The following is a 14,815-nucleotide window of genomic DNA, read 5'->3' on the forward strand; positions in this document are numbered from 1 at the left end:
GATCTTCAAACCGGCACTAGGAAACAGACTGAGAAACCAGAGTAAAAGTTTCTCCTGCATCACTTTCCCGTTGTGCTAGATGAACGAACGTCTCTCCACATGCTCAGTTCTGATAGATAAGTGTGTGTGAAAGCCGTCCTTTACCTAGATTGTTGGGAACAGAAAGTTCCTTTTCAGTTGCAAACTACACTCCATACATATATATGGGGAGGTACTAGCTCCAACTCGGTTTTACAGTGAAAACAGCAGGAACTTCAATCAGGAAGTAGGAAAAACACTGAGAAACCAGGGTAAAAGTTTCCCCTGCAAGCCGTTCCCATTGTGCTAGATGAACGAACATCTCTCCACATGCTCAGTTCTGAGAGATAAGTGTGTGTGAAAACCGTCCTTCACAAAAATTGTTTGGAACACAAAGTCCCTTTTAGGTTGCAAACTACACTCCATACATATATATGGGGAGGTACTAGCTCCAACTCGGTTTTACAGTGAAAACTGCAGGATTTTCAAACCGGCACTAGGAAACAGACTGAGAATCCAGAGTAAAAGTTTCTCCTGCATCGCTTTCCCGTTGTGCTAGATGAAGGAACGTCTCTCCACATGCTCATTTCTGAGGGATAAGTGTGTGTGAAAGCCGTCCTTCACCTAGATTGTTGGGAACAGAAAGTTCCTTTTCAGTTGCAAACTACACTACATACATATATATGGGGAGTTACTAGCTCAAACTCGGTTTTACAGTGAAAACTGCGAGAACTTCAACCCGGCAATAGGAAACAGACTGAGAAACCAGACTAAAAGTTTCCCCTGCAAACAGTTCCCTTTGTGCTAGATGAACGAACGTCTCTCCACATGCTCAGTTCTGAGAGATAAGAGTGTGTGAAAGCCGTCCTTCACCTAGATTTTTGGGAACACAAAGTTCCTTTACAGTTGCAAACTACACTCCATACATATATATGGGGAGGTACTAGCTCCAAATCGGTTTACAGTGAAAACTGCAGGAACATCAATCCGGCACTAGGAAACAGACTGAGAAACCAGAGAATAAGTTTCTCCTGCAAACAGTTCCCTTTGTTCTAGATGAACGAACGTCTCTCCACATGCTCATTTCTGAGGGATAAATGTGTGTGAAAGCCGTCCTTCACCTAGATTGTTGGGAACAGAAAGTTCCTTTTCAGTTGCAAACTACACTACATACATATATATGGGGAGGTACTAGCTCCAACTCGGTTTTACAGTGAAAACTGCAGGAACTTCAATCAGGCACTAGGAAAAACACTGAGAAACCAGGGTAAAAGTTTCCCCTGCAAAAAGTTCCCTTTGTGCTAGATGAACGCACGTCTCTCCACATGCTCAGTTCTGAGAGATAATTGTGTGTGAAATCCTTACTTCACCTAGATTGTTGGGAACACAAAGTTCCTTTTCAGTTGCAAACTACACTCCATACATATATATGGGGAGTTACTAGCTCCAACTCGGTTTTACAGTGAAACCTGCAGGAACTTCAATCAGGAAGTAGGAAAAACCCTGAGAAACCAGGGTAAAAGTTTCCCCTGCAAGCCGTTCCCATTGTGCTAGATGAACGAACATCTCTCCACATGCTCAGTTCTGAGAGATAAGTGTGTGTGAAAGCCGCCCTTCACCTAGATTGTTGGGAACACAAAGTTCCTTTTCAGTTGCCAACTACACTCCATACATATATATGGGGAGGTACTAGCTCCAACTCGGTTTTACAGTGAAAACTGCAAGAACTTCAACCCGGCAATAGGAAACAGACTGAGAAACCAGACTAATAGTTTCCCCTGCAAACCGTTCCCTTTGTGCTAGATGAACGAACGTCTCTCCACATGCTCAGATCTGAGAGATAAGTGTGTGTGAAAGCCGTCCTTCACAAAAATCGTTGGGAGCACAAAGTTCCTTTTAGGTTGCAAACTACACTGCATACATATATATGGGGAGGTACTAGCTCCAACTCGATTTTACAGTGAAAACTGCAGGATCTTCAAACCGGCACTAGGAAACAGACTGAGAAATCAGAGTAAAAGTTTCTCCTGCATCGCTTTCCCGTTGTGCTAGATGAACGAACGTCTCTCCACATGCTCAGTTCTGATAGATAAGTGTGTGTGAAAGCCGTCCTTCACCTAGATTGTTGGGAACACAAAGTTCCTTTTCAGTTGCAAACTACACTCCATACATATATATGGGGAGGTACTAGCTCCAACACGGTTTTACAGTGAAAACAGCAGGAACATCAAACCGGCACTAGGAAACATACTGAGAAACAAGACTAAACGTTTCTCCTGCAACCCGTTCCCTTTGTGCTAGATGAAGGAACGTCTCTCCACATGCTCAGTTCTGAGAGATAAGAGTGTGTGAAAGCCGTCCTTCACCTAGATATTTGGGAAAACAAAGTCCATTTAGAGTTGCAAACTACACTCCATACATATATATGTGGAGGTACTAGCTCCAAATCTGTTTACAGTGAAAACTGCAGGAACATCAATCCGGCACTAGGAAACAGACTGAGAAACCAGAGTAAAAGTTTCTCCTGCAACCAGTTCCCTTTGTGCTAGATGAACGAACGTCTCTCCACATGCTCATTTCTGAGGGATAAGTGTGTGTGAAAGCCGTCCTTCACCTAGATTGTTGGGAACACAAAGTTCCTTTTCAGTTGCAAACTACACTACATACATATATATGGGGAGTTACTAGCTCCAACTCGGTTTTACAGTGTAAACTGCAGGAACTTCAATCAGGCACTTGGAAAAACACTGAGAAACCAGGGTAAAAGTTTCCCCTGCATACCGTTCCATTTGTGCTAGATGAACGAACGTCTCTCCTCATGCTAATTTCTGAGAGATAAGAGTGTGTGAAAGCCGTCCTTCACAAAAATCGTTGGGAACACAAAATTCCTTTTCAGTTGCAAACTACACTCCATACATATATATGGGGAGGTACTAGCTCCAAATCGGTATTACAGTGAAAACTGCAGGATCTTCAAACCGGCACTAGGAAACAGACTGAGAAACCAGAGTAAAAGTTTCTCCTGCATCGCTTTCCCGTTGTGCTAGATGAACGAACGTCTCTCCACATGCTCAGTTCTGAATAGATAAGTGTGTGTGAAAGCCGTCCTTCACCTAGATTGTTGGGAACACAAAGTTCCTTTTCAGTTGCAAACTACACTCCATACATATATATGGGGATGTACAAGCTCCAACTCGGTTTTACAGTGAAAAATTCAGGAAACTCAAACCGGCACTAGGAAACACACTGAGAAACCAGAGTAAAAGTTTCTCCTGAAACCCGTTCCCGTAGAGCTAGATGAACGAAAGTCTCTCCACATGCTCTGTTCTGAGAGATAACTGTGTGTGAAAGCCGTCCTTCAAATAGATTGTTTTGAACACAAAGATATTTTTCAGTTGTAAAATACACTCCATACATATATATGGGGAGGTACATGTTCCAACTCGCTTTTACAGTGAAACCTGCAGGAACTTCAACCGGCACTAGGAAACAGACTTAGAAACCAGAGTAAAAGTTACTACTGCAAGCCGTTCACTTTGTGCTACATGAACGAACGTCTCTTCACATGCTCAGTTCTGAGAAATAATTTTGTGTGAAAGCCGTACTTCACCTAGCTTGTAGGGAACACAAAGTTCCTTTCCAGTTGCAAACTACACTCCATAAATTTATATGGGGAGGTACTAGCTCCATATCTGCTTTACAGTGAAAACTACAGGAACTTCAAACCGGCACTAGGAAACAGACTGAGAAACCAGAGTAAAAGTTCCTCCTGCAACCCGTTCCCTTTGTGCTAGATGAACGAACGTCTCTCCACATGCTACGTTCTGAGAGATAAGTGTGTGTGAAAGCCTTCCTTTACCTAGCTTTTGGGAACACAAAAAGTTCCTTTTCAGTTGTCATCTACACTCCTTACATATATATGCGGAGGTATTAGCTCCAACGCGTCTTACAGTTAAAACTGCAGGAAGTTCAACCCGGCACTAGGAAACAGACTAAGAAACCAAAGTAAAGGTTTCCCTGCAATCCGTTCCCTTTGTGCTAGATGAACGAACGTCTCTCCACATGCTCAGTTCTGAGAGATAAGTGTGTGTGAAAGACGACCTTCAACTAGGTTTTTGGGAACACAAAGTTCCTTTTCAGTTTCAAACTACACTCCTTACATATATATGGGTTGGTACTAGCTCCAACACGGTTTTACAGTGAAAACTGCAGGAACATCAAACATTCACTAGGAAACAGACTGAGAAACCAGAATAAAAGTTTCTCCTACAAACCGTTCCCTTTGTGCTAGATGAACGTACGTCTCAACACATGCTCATTTCTGAGAGATATGTGTGAGTGAAACCCGTACTTCACCTAGATTGTTGGGAAAACAAAGTTCCATTTTTTTGTAAACTACACTCCATACATATATATGGGTAGGTACAAACTCCAACTCGGTTTTACAGTGAAATCTTCAGGAACATCAACACGGCACTAGGAAACAGACTGAGAAACCAGAGTAAAAGTTTCACCTGCAAAACGTTCCCTTTGTGCTAGATGAACGAAAGTCTCTCAAAATGCTCAGTTCTTAGAGATAAGTGTGTGTGAAAGCCATCCTTCACCTAGACTGTTTTGAACACAAAGTTCCTTTTCAGTTGCAAACTACACTCCATACATGTATATGGGGAGGTATTAGCTCCAACACGGTTTTACATTAAAAACTGCAGGAACTTCACACTGGCACTAGGAAACAGACTGAGAAACCAGAGTAAAATTTTCCCCTGCAAACCATTCCCTTTGTGCTAGATGAATGAACGTCTCTCCAAATGCTCATTTCTGAGAGGTAAGTGTGAGTGAAAGCCGTACTTCACCAAGCTTGTTGGGAACACAAAGTTAGTTTTCAGTTGCAAACTACACTCCATACATATATATGGGGAGTTACTAGCTCCAACTCGGTTTTACAGTGTAAACTGCAGGAACTTCAATCAGGCACTTGGAAAAACACTGAGAAACCAGGGTAAAAGTTTCCCCTGCATACCGTTCCATTTGTGCTAGATGAACGAACGTCTCTCCTCATGCTAATTTCTGAGAGATAAGAGTGTGTGAAAGCCGTCCTTCACAAAAATCGTTGGGAACACAAAATTCCTTTTCAGTTGCAAACTACACTCCATACATATATATGGGGAGGTACTAGCTCCAAATCGGTATTACAGTGAAAACTGCAGGATCTTCAAACCGGCACTAGGAAACAGACTGAGAAACCAGAGTAAAAGTTTCTCCTGCATCGCTTTCCCGTTGTGCTAGATGAACGAACGTCTCTCCACATGCTCAGTTCTGAATAGATAAGTGTGTGTGAAAGCCGTCCTTCACCTAGATTGTTGGGAACACAAAGTTCCTTTTCAGTTGCAAACTACACTCCATACATATATATGGGGATGTACAAGCTCCAACTCGGTTTTACAGTGAAAAATTCAGGAAACTCAAACCGGCACTAGGAAACACACTGAGAAACCAGAGTAAAAGTTTCTCCTGAAACCCGTTCCCGTAGAGCTAGATGAACGAAAGTCTCTCCACATGCTCTGTTCTGAGAGATAACTGTGTGTGAAAGCCGTCCTTCAAATAGATTGTTTTGAACACAAAGATATTTTTCAGTTGTAAAATACACTCCATACATATATATGGGGAGGTACATGTTCCAACTCGCTTTTACAGTGAAACCTGCAGGAACTTCAACCGGCACTAGGAAACAGACTTAGAAACCAGAGTAAAAGTTACTACTGCAAGCCGTTCACTTTGTGCTACATGAACGAACGTCTCTTCACATGATCAGTTCTGAGAAATAATTTTGTGTGAAAGCCGTACTTCACCTAGCTTGTAGGGAACACAAAGTTCCTTTCCAGTTGCAAACTACACTCCATAAATTTATATGGGGAGGTACTAGCTCCATATCTGCTTTACAGTGAAAACTACAGGAACTTCAAACCGGCACTAGGAAACAGACTGAGAAACCAGAGTAAAAGTTCCTCCTGCAACCCGTTCCCTTTGTGCTAGATGAACGAACGTCTCTCCACATGCTACGTTCTGAGAGATAAGTGTGTGTGAAAGCCTTCCTTTACCTAGCTTTTGGGAACACAAAAAGTTCCTTTTCAGTTGTCATCTACACTCCTTACATATATATGCGGAGGTATTAGCTCCAACGCGTCTTACAGTTAAAACTGCAGGAAGTTCAACCCGGCACTAGGAAACAGACTAAGAAACCAAAGTAAAGGTTTCCCTGCAATCCGTTCCCTTTGTGCTAGATGAACGAACGTCTCTCCACATGCTCAGTTCTGAGAGATAAGTGTGTGTGAAAGACGACCTTCAACTAGGTTTTTGGGAACACAAAGTTCCTTTTCAGTTTCAAACTACACTCCTTACATATATATGGGTTGGTACTAGCTCCAACACGGTTTTACAGTGAAAACTGCAGGAACATCAAACATTCACTAGGAAACAGACTGAGAAACCAGAATAAAAGTTTCTCCTACAAACCGTTCCCTTTGTGCTAGATGAACGTACGTCTCAACACATGCTCATTTCTGAGAGATATGTGTGAGTGAAACCCGTACTTCACCTAGATTGTTGGGAAAACAAAGTTCCATTTTTTTGTAAACTACACTCCATACATATATATGGGTAGGTACAAACTCCAACTCGGTTTTACAGTGAAATCTTCAGGAACATCAACACGGCACTAGGAAACAGACTGAGAAACCAGAGTAAAAGTTTCACCTGCAAAACGTTCCCTTTGTGCTAGATGAACGAAAGTCTCTCAAAATGCTCAGTTCTTAGAGATAAGTGTGTGTGAAAGCCATCCTTCACCTAGACTGTTTTGAACACAAAGTTCCTTTTCAGTTGCAAACTACACTCCATACATGTATATGGGGAGGTATTAGCTCCAACACGGTTTTACATTAAAAACTGCAGGAACTTCACACTGGCACTAGGAAACAGACTGAGAAACCAGAGTAAAATTTTCCCCTGCAAACCATTCCCTTTGTGCTAGATGAATGAACGTCTCTCCAAATGCTCATTTCTGAGAGGTAAGTGTGAGTGAAAGCCGTACTTCACCAAGCTTGTTGGGAACACAAAGTTAGTTTTCAGTTGCAAACTACACTCCATACATATATATGGGTAGTTACTAGCTCCAACTCTGTTTTACAGTGAATACTGCAGGAAATTCACACCGGCACTAGGAAACACACTGAGAAACCAGAGTAAAATTTTCTCCTGCAACCCTTTCCCGTTTTGCTAGATGAACGAATGTCTCACTTGATGCTCAGATCTGAGAGAAAACAGAGTGTTAAAGCCAAACATCACTTAGATTTTTGGGAACACATAGTTCCTTTTCAGTTGCAAACTACACTCCATACATATATATAGGGATGTACTAGCTCCAACTCGGTTTTACAGTGAAAACTGCAGGAACTTCAAACCGGCACTAGGAAATACACAGAGAAACTAGAGTAAAAGTTTCTCCTGAAAACCTTTCCTTTGTAATAGATGAACGAAAGTCTCTCCACATGCTCAGTTCTGAGAGATAAGTGCGTGTGAAAGCCGTCCTTCACCTAGCTTGTTTGGAATACATAGAGCCATTTCAGTTGCAAAGAACAATCCATACACATATATGGGGAGGTACAAGCTCCAACTCGGATTTACAGTGAAAACTGCAGGAACTTTAAACCGGCACTAGGAAACAGACTGAGAAATCAGAGTAAAAGTTTCTCCTGCATCCCGTTCCCTTTGTACTAGCTGAACGAACGTCTCTCCTCATGCTCAGTTCTGAGAGATAAGTGTGTGTGAAAGCCATACTTCAATTAGCTTGTTGGGAATACAAAGTTCCTTTTTAGTTGCAAACTACACTCCATACATACATAAGGGGAGGTAATAGCTCCAAAACGGTTTTATAGTGAATACTGCAGGAAGTTCAAAACGGCACTAGGAAACACACTGAGAAACCAGAGTAAAAGTTTCTCCTGGTACCCGTTCCCTTTGTGCTAGATGAAGGAATGTATCCCACAAGCTCAGTTCTGAGAGAAAAGTGCGTGTGAAAGCCGTCTTTCACCTAGCTTGTTGGGAACACAAAGTACCTTTTCAGTTGCAAACTACACTCCATACATATATATGGGGAGGTACTAGCTCCAACTGGGTTTTACAGTGAAAACTGCAGGAACTTCAATCAGGCACTAGGAAAAACACTGAGAAACCAGGGTAAAAGTTTCCCCTGCAAACCGTTCCCTTTGTGCTAGATGAACGAACGTCTCTCCACATGCTCAGTTCTGAGAGATAATTGTGTGTGAAAGCCGTACTTCACCTAGATTGTTGGGAACACAAAGTTCCTTTTCAGTTGCAAACTACACTCCATACATATATATGGGGAGTTACTAGCTCCAACTCGGTTTTACAGTGAAACCTGCAAGAACTTCAATCAGGAAGTAGGAAAAACACTGAGAAACCAGGGTAAAAGTTTCCCCTGCAAGCCGTTCCCATTGTGCTAGATGAACGAACATCTCTCCACATGCTCAGTTCTGAGAGATAAGTGTGTGTGAAAACCGTCCTTCACAAAAATTGTTGGGAACACAAAGTCCCTTTTAGGTTGCAAACTACACTCCATACATATATATGGGGAGGTAGTAGCTCCAACTCGGTTTTACAGTGAAAACTGCAGGATTTTCAAACCGGCACTAGGAAACAGACTGAGAATCCAGAGTAAAAGTTTCTCCTGCATCGCTTTCCCGTTGTGCTAGATGAAGGAACGTCTCTCCACATGCTCATTTCTGAGAAATAATTGTGTGTGAAAGCCGCCCTTCACCTAGAGTGTTGGGAACACAAAGTTCCTTTTCAATTGCCAACTACACTCCATACATATATATGGGGAGTTACTAGCTCAAACTCGGTTTTACAGTGAAAACTGCAAGAACTTCAACCCGGCAATAGGAAACAGACTGAGAAACCAGACTAAAAGTTTCCCCTGCAAACAGTTCCCTTTGTGCTAGATGAACGAACGTCTCTCCACATGCTCAGTTCTGAGAGATAAGTTTGTGTGAAAGCCGTCCTTCACAAAAATCGTTGGGAACACAAAGTTCCTTTTAGGTTGCAAACTACACTCCATACATATATATGGGGAGGTACTAGCTCCAACTCGATTTTACAGTGAAAACTGCAGGATCTTCAAACCGGCACTAGGAAACAGACTGAGAAACCAGAGTAAAAGTTTCTCCTGCATCACTTTCCCGTTGTGCTAGATGAACGAACGTCTCTCCACATGCTCAGTTCTGATAGATAAGTGTGTGTGAAAGCCGTCCTTCACCTAGATTGTTGGGAACAGAAAGTTCCTTTTCAGTTGCAAACTACACTCCATACATATATATGGGGAGGTACTAGCTCCAACTCGGTTTTACAGTGAAAACTGCAGGAACTTCAATCAGGAAGTAGGAAAAACACTGAGAAACCAGGGTAAAAGTTTCCCCTGCAAGCCGTTCCCATTGTGCTAGATGAACGAACATCTCTCCACATGCTCAGTTCTGAGAGATAAGTGTGTGTGAAAACCGTCCTTCACAAAAATTGTTTGGAACACAAAGTCCCTTTTAGGTTGCAAACTACACTCCATACATATATATGGGGAGGTAGTAGCTCCAACTCGGTTTTACAGTGAAAACTGCAGGATTTTCAAACCGGCACTAGGAAACAGACTGAGAATCCAGAGTAAAAGTTTCTCCTGCATCGCTTTCCCGTTGTGCTAGATGAAGGAACGTCTCTCCACATGCTGATTTCTGAGAAATAATTGTGTGTGAAAGCCGCCCTTCACCTAGATTGTTGGGAACACAAAGTTCCTTTTCAGTTGCCAACTACACTCCATACATATATATGGGGATTTACTAGCTCAAACTCGGTTTTACAGTGAAAACTGCAAGAACTTCAACCCGGCAATAGGAAACAGACTGAGAAACCAGACTAAAAGTTTCCCCTGCAAACAGTTCCCTTTGTGCTAGATGAACGAACGTCTCTCCACATGCTCAGTTCTGAGAGATAAGAGTGTGTGAAAGCCGTCCTTCACCTAGATTTTTGGGAACACAAAGTTCCTTTACAGTTGCAAACTACACTCCATACATATATATGGGGAGGTACTAGCTCCAAATCGGTTTACAGTGAAAACTGCAGGAACATCAATCCGGCACTAGGAAACAGACTGAGAAACCAGAGAATAAGTTTCTCCTGCAACCAGTTCCCTTTGTTCTAGATGAACGAACGTCTCTCCACATGCTCATTTCTGAGGGATAAGTATGTGTGAAAGCCGTCCTTCACCTAGATTGTTGGGAACAGAAAGTTCCTTTTCAGTTGCAAACTACACTACATACATATATATGGGGAGTTACTAGCTCCAACTCGGTTTTACAGTGAAAACTGCAGGAACTTCAATCAGGCACTAGGAAAAACACTGAGAAACCAGGGTAAAAGTTTCCCCTGCAAAAAGTTCCCTTTGTGCTAGATGAACGCACGTCTCTCCACAAGCTCAGTTCTGAGAGATAATTGTGTGTGAAATCCGTACTTCACCTAGATTGTTGGGAACACAAAGTTCCTTTTCAGTTGCAAACTACACTCCATACATATATATGGGGAGTTACTAGCTCCAACTCGGTTTTACAGTGAAACCTGCAGGAACTTCAATCAGGAAGTAGGAAAAACCCTGAGAAACCAGGGTAAAAGTTTCCCCTGCAAGCCGTTCCCATTGTGCTAGATGAACGAACATCTCTCCACATGCTCAGTTCTGAGAGATAAGTGTGTGTGAAAACCGTCCTTCACAAAAATTGTTGGGAACACAAAGTTCCTTTTAGGTTGCAAACTACACTCCATACATATATATGGGGAGGTACTAGCTCCAACTCTGTTTTACAGTGAAAACTGCAGGATCTTCAAAACGGCACTAGGAAACAGACTGAGAATCCAGAGTAAAAGTTTCCCCTGCATCGCTTTCCCGTTGTGCTAGATGAAGGAACGTCTCTCCACATGCTCATTTCTGAGAAATAATTGTGTGTGAAAGCCGCCCTTCACCTAGATTGTTGGGAACACAAAGTTCCTTTTCAGTTGCCAACTACACTCCATACATATATATGGGGAGGTACTAGCTCCAACTCGGTTTTACAGTGAAAACTGCAAGAACTTCAACCCGGCAATAGGAAACAGACTGAGAAACCAGACTAATAGTTTCCCCTGCAAACCGTTCCCTTTGTGCTAGATGAACGAACGTCTCTCCACATGCTCAGATCTGAGAGATAAGTGTGTGTGAAAGCCGTCCTTCACAAAAATCGTTGGGAACACAAAGTTCCTTTTAGGTTGCAAACTACACTGCATACATATATATGGGGAGGTACTAGCTCCAACTCGATTTTACAGTGAAAACTGCAGGATCTTCAAACCGGCACTAGGAAACAGACTGAGAAATCAGAGTAAAAGTTTCTCCTGCATCGCTTTCCCGTTGTGCTAGATGAACGAACGTCTCTCCACATGCTCAGTTCTGATAGATAAGTGTGTGTGAAAGCCGTCCTTCACCTAGATTGTTGGGAACACAAAGTTCCTTTTCAGTTGCAAACTACACTCCATACATATATATGGGGAGGTACTAGCTCCAACACGGTTTTACAGTGAAAACAGCAGGAACATCAAACCGGCACTAGGAAACATACTGAGAAACAAGACTAAACGTTTCTCCTGCAACCCGTTCCCTTTGTGCTAGATGAAGGAACGTCTCTCCACATGCTCAGTTCTGAGAGATAAGAGTGTGTGAAAGCCGTCCTTCACCTAGATATTTGGGAAAACAAAGTCCATTTAGAGTTGCAAACTACACTCCATACATATATATGTGGAGGTACTAGCTCCAAATCTGTTTACAGTGAAAACTGCAGGAACATCAATCCGGCACTAGGAAACAGACTGAGAAACCAGAGTAAAAGTTTCTACTGCAACCAGTTCCCTTTGTGCTAGATGAACGAACGTCTCTCCACATGCTCATTTCTGAGGGATAAGTGTGTGTGAAAGCCGTCCTTCACCTAGATTGTTGGGAACACAAAGTTCCTTTTCAGTTGCAAACTACACTACATACATATATATGGGGAGTTACTAGCTCCAACTCGGTTTTACAGTGTAAACTGCAGGAACTTCAATCAGGCACTTGGAAAAACACTGAGAAACCAGGGTAAATGTTTCCCCTGCATACCGTTCCATTTGTGCTAGATGAACGAACGTCTCTCCTCATGCTAAGTTCTGAGAGATAAGAGTGTGTGAAAGCCGTCCTTCACAAAAATCGTTGGGAACACAAAATTCCTTTTCAGTTGCAAACTACACTCCATACATATATATGGGGAGGTACTAGCTCCAAATCGGTATTACAGTGAAAACTGCAGGATCTTCAAACCGGCACTAGGAAACAGACTGAGAAACCAGAGTAAAAGTTTCTCCTGCATCGCTTTCCCGTTGTGCTAGATGAACGAACGTCTCTCCACATGCTCAGTTCTGAATAGATAAGTGTGTGTGAAAGCCGTCCTTCACCTAGATTGTTGGGAACACAAAGTTCCTTTTCAGTTGCAAACTACACTCCATACATATATATGGGGATGTACAAGCTCCAACTCGGTTTTACAGTGAAAAATTCAGGAAACTCAAACCGGCACTAGGAAACACACTGAGAAACCAGAGTAAAAGTTTCTCCTGCAACCCGTTCCCGTAGAGCTAGATGAACGAAAGTCTCTCCACATGCTCTGTCCTGAGAGATAACTGTGTGTGAAAGCCGTCCTTCAAATAGATTGTTTTGAACACAAAGATATTTTTCAGTTGCAAAATACACTCCATACATATATATGGGGAGGTACATGTTCCAACTCGCTTTTACAGTGAAACCTGCAGGAACTTCAACCGGCACTAGGAAACAGACTTAGAAACCAGAGTAAAAGTTACTACTGCAAGCCGTTCACTTTGTGCTACATGAACGAACGTCTCTTCACATGATCAGTTCTGAGAAATAATTTTGTGTGAAAGCCGTACTTCACCTAGCTTGTAGGGAACACAAAGTTCCTTTCCAGTTGCAAACTACACTCCATAAATTTATATGGGGAGGTACTAGCTCCATATCTGCTTTACAGTGAAAACTACAGGAACTTCAAACCGGCACTAGGAAACAGACTGAGAAACCAGAGTCAAAGTTCCTCCTGCAACCCGTTCCCTTTGTGCTAGATGAACGAACGTCTCTCCACATGCTACGTTCTGAGAGATAAGTGTGTGTGAAAGCCTTCCTTTACCTAGCTTTTGGGAACACAAAAAGTTCCTTTTCAGTTGTCATCTACACTCCTTACATATATATGCGGAGGTATTAGCTCCAACGCGTCTTACAGTTAAAACTGCAGGAAGTTCAACCCGGCACTAGGAAACAGACTAAGAAACCAAAGTAAATGTTTCCCTGCAATCCGTTCCCTTTGTGCTAGATGAACGAACGTCTCTCAACATGCTCAGTTCTGAGAGATAAGTGTGTGTGAAAGACGACCTTCAACTAGGTTTTTGGGAACACAAAGTTCCTTTTCAGTTTCAAACAACACTCCTTACATATATATGGGTTGGTACTAGCTCCAACACGGTTTTACAGTGAAAACTGCAGGAACATCAAACATTCACTAGGAAACAGACTGAGAAACCAGAATAAAAGTTTCTCCTACAAACCGTTCCCTTTGTGCTAGATGAACGTACGTCTCAACACATGCTCATTTCTGAGAGATAAGTGTGAGTGAAACCCGTACTTCACCTAGATTGTTGGGAAAACAAAGTTCCATTTTGTTGTAAACTACACTCCATACATATATATGGGTAGGTACAAACTCCAACTCGGTTTTACAGTGAAATCTTCAGGAACATCAACACGGCACTAGGAAACAGACTGAGAAACCAGAGTAAAAGTTTCACCTGCAAAACGTTCCCTTTGTGCTAGATGAACGAAAGTCTCTCAAAATGCTCAGTTCTTAGAGATAAGTGTGTGTGAAAGCCATCCTACACCTAGACTGTTTTGAACACAAAGTTCCTTTTCAGTTGCAAACTACACTCCATACATGTATATGGGGAGGTATTAGCTCCAACACGGTTTTACATTAAAAACTGCAGGAACTTCACACTGGCACTAGGAAACAGACTGAGAAACCAGAGTAAAATTTTCCCCTGCAAACCATTCCCTTTGTGCTAGATGAATGAACGTCTCTCCAAACGCTCATTTCTGAGAGGTAAGTGTGAGTGAAAGCCGTACTTCACCAAGCTTGTTGGGAACACAAAGTTAGTTTTCAGTTGCAAACTACACTCCATACATATATATGGGTAGTTACTAGCTCCAACTCTGTTTTACAGTGAATACTGCAGGAAATTCACACCGGCACTAGGAAACACACTGAGAAACCAGAGTAAAATTTTCTCCTGCAACCCTTTCCCGTTTTGCTAGATGAACGAATGTCTCACTTGATGCTCAGATCTGAGAGAAAACAGAGTGTTAAAGCCAAACATCACTTAGATTTTTGGGAACACATAGTTCCTTTTCAGTTGCAAACTACACTCCATACATATATATAGGGATGTACTAGCTCCAACTCGGTTTTACAGTGAAAACTGCAGGAACTTCAAACCGGCACTAGGAAATACACAGAGAAACTAGAGTAAAAGTTTCTCCTGAAAACCTTTCCTTTGTAATAGATGAACGAAAGTCTCTCCACATGCTCAGTTCTGAGAGATAAGTGCGTGTGAAAGCCGT

The sequence above is a fragment of the Camelus dromedarius genome, chromosome 8 (genome assembly GCF_036321535.1).
Source record: "Camelus dromedarius isolate mCamDro1 chromosome 8, mCamDro1.pat, whole genome shotgun sequence".
NCBI classification, from domain to species: Eukaryota; Metazoa; Chordata; class Mammalia; order Artiodactyla; family Camelidae; genus Camelus; species Camelus dromedarius.